This window comes from Arachis duranensis, chromosome 3, assembly GCF_000817695.3.
Source record: "Arachis duranensis cultivar V14167 chromosome 3, aradu.V14167.gnm2.J7QH, whole genome shotgun sequence".
In the NCBI taxonomy this organism is placed as follows: Eukaryota; Viridiplantae; Streptophyta; class Magnoliopsida; order Fabales; family Fabaceae; genus Arachis; species Arachis duranensis.
Genome location: NC_029774.3, coordinates 47,359,495 through 47,362,355, shown reverse-complemented (window position 1 = coordinate 47,362,355; position 2,861 = coordinate 47,359,495).

Here is a 2,861-nt window from a genome sequence, read left to right as displayed (position 1 = left end):
AAAAAGTTCATTGTTAATGGACAGAGAGTTAAACATTATCTCGAAAGCAATTTTGAGCAAGAATGCTCAAAACTGAGACTTGATTAAAGCTCAGTAATTGTCCAGCTAAAGACAATAAAGAAGCGCTTGCTGGGAGGCAACCCAGCCATTTACAAAGTTTATTTGTTAATTAATTGATTTTTATAGGTATATGTCAAGTATCTTCAAGGTAAAATAGCAATTGCTTGAGTTCATAGAGTTATAGAAGGATTCAAAGGATAAAAACAGCAAATGGAAGCTCACTGGTGCGAAAATGCCAGTAAAAGCTGTTTTGGGCGTTAAACGCCCAAAAGAAGCACCTTCTCGGCGTTGAACGCCAGAAAGAAGCACCTTCTGGGCGTTCAACGCCAGATTTACAGCGTCCTGGGTGTTCATAAAAACGCCCAGTGACGAAGGAGTTCCTGGCGTTCAACGCCAGGAAGAAGCAATAGCTGGGCGTTGAACGCCCAGGAGAAGCAGCGTTTGGGCATTAAACGCCCAAAACATGCAGCGTTTGGACGTTTAACGCCAGGATGGTGGGGAGGAGGTAAATTCGTTTTTTCTTCACAAATTTTTAATTTTTTTTGTGTTTCAATTCATGATTTCTTGCATAAACACATTCCAAATTCTCATCCTTCAATTCCAAAAAGTTTAATCCCAAATTCTAAAAACCCTAATTTCTAAAATCTCTTTTTCAAAAATATCAAATGTATCTTAGTTCATAAACACAATTTTTTTCCAATCCAATCCAACTCTTTTCTCAAAATTATTCAAACCTCAATTATCTTTTAAAATCATTTTCAAAATAAAAATTCAGATTTATCTTTTTCAAATATCATTCACAACTTTTTATTTTTAAATTATAACTTTTTCTTATCATATTTATCTTTCATAAATCATATCTTCTATCTTATCTTTTTAAATTTTTTTTCGAAACCCACACCCCTCCCTTTTAAATCCACATTCAGCCTCCCTCCTCTCATCCACCATTCGACATTAGCTCTCCTTCTATCCCTCTCCTTTCTTTTCTTTTGCTTGAGGACAAGCAAACCTCTAAGTTTGGTGTGTTTATCCGTGATCACAAAAACATACTCACTAAGATCATGGCTCCTAAAGGAAAACAATCTACTCCAAGAGGCAAGAAAGAGAATATTCCAAAACCACTTTGGAATCAAGGGAAGTTCTTAACCAAAGAACATTCAGACCACTACCACAAAATAATGGGTCTAAGGTCAGTGATCCCGGAAGTCAAGTTCGATCTGAAAGAAGATGAATATCCGGAGATCCAAGAGCAAATTCGAAACAAGAACTGGGAAATCCTAGCTAATCCTGAAACAAAAGTGGGAAGGAATATGGTTCAGGAGTTCTATGCTAATCTGTGGCAAACAGACAGGCAGAGAATATCTAGAACTGCCCTCTATGACTATCGGACCTTGGTCAGAGGAAAGATTATTCACATCCACCCTGAAAAAATCAGGGAGATCTTTAAGCTGCCTCAGCTGAAAGATGACCCAAACTCCTTTAATAGGAGAATGATGAGAACAAACAAGGGCCTGGACAAGATTCTAGAGGATATATGCATCCCTGGAGCCAGGTGGACCACCAGCACCACTGGCATCGCAATTCAACTCAAGATAGCAGATCTCAAACCAGTCGCTAGAGGCTGGCTGGACTTCATTGGGCGTTCTATATTGCTCACTAGCAACCGTTTTGAAGTCACTGTTAAAAGAGCAGTGATGATTCACTACATCATATTGGGAAGAGAAGTAGAAGTTCATCAACTAATCTCGTGTGAACTTTACAAAATAGCAAACAAGAACTCCAAAGATGCCAAATTGGCTTATCCAAGGTTAATTTCTATGCTCTGCAAAGATGCTGGAGTGAGGATGGGAATAACTGAGTATATCTCAGTTGAGCGGCCAATCACTAAAATATCAATGGAAAAATAACAGTTGCAGGATGACCCCATCAAGAGGAGAACACAGGAATTCCTCCCAGAAATCCCTCAATTTGAATACTGGGAGCATCTTGAGGCATCTGTTTTCAATTTGCAAGAAGCTATGGACCAAATAAAGGAAGAACAGAATAATTAGAATAGCATGCTTTGCAAATTGCTTAGGGAACAAGAGGAGCAAGGGTGTGACTTGAGGGAACTGAAGCGTCAGAAATTAATTCTTGAAGGACCAAGCACCCCACAGACTAGAGGAACACCCACTTCCCAAAATACAGATTGTTGAGTTCTAATTTTAGCTTTAACTATGTGATAGTTGTTATTATAGGAATTTACCTTAGAAGTTATATAGGAGTAGTGGTAATTAGTATATCTATTTTGATTTTATTTTCAATTAAGTTATAATTTATTTTTTTCATCATCATCAAACATGAATAAAATAGTAGATTTTTAGAATAAAGAGGTAATTTATATTTTTCGAGTTCTTAATAAGAAAAATTATAATTAATTATATGTGATGGCAATACTTTTTGTCTTCTGAATGAATGCTTGAACAGTGCATATTTTTTATCTTGAACTTTATGAATGTTAAAATTATTGGCTCTTGAAAGAATGAGGAACACGAAAAATATTATTGCTGATCTGAAAAATCATGAATTTGATTCTTGAAGCAAGAAAAAGCAGTGAAAAAAATTTTTTTTTACAAGGAATCATTGGATCAAGAAAAAGAAAAAAAGTCAATAGCCCTTAAAACCAAAAGGCAAGGGTAAAAAGGATCCAAGGCTTTGAGCATCAGTGGATAGGAAGGCCTAAGGAAGTAAATCCTAGCCTAAGCGGCTAAATCAAGCTGTCCCTAACCATGTGCTTGTGGCATGCAGGTCCAAGTGAAAAG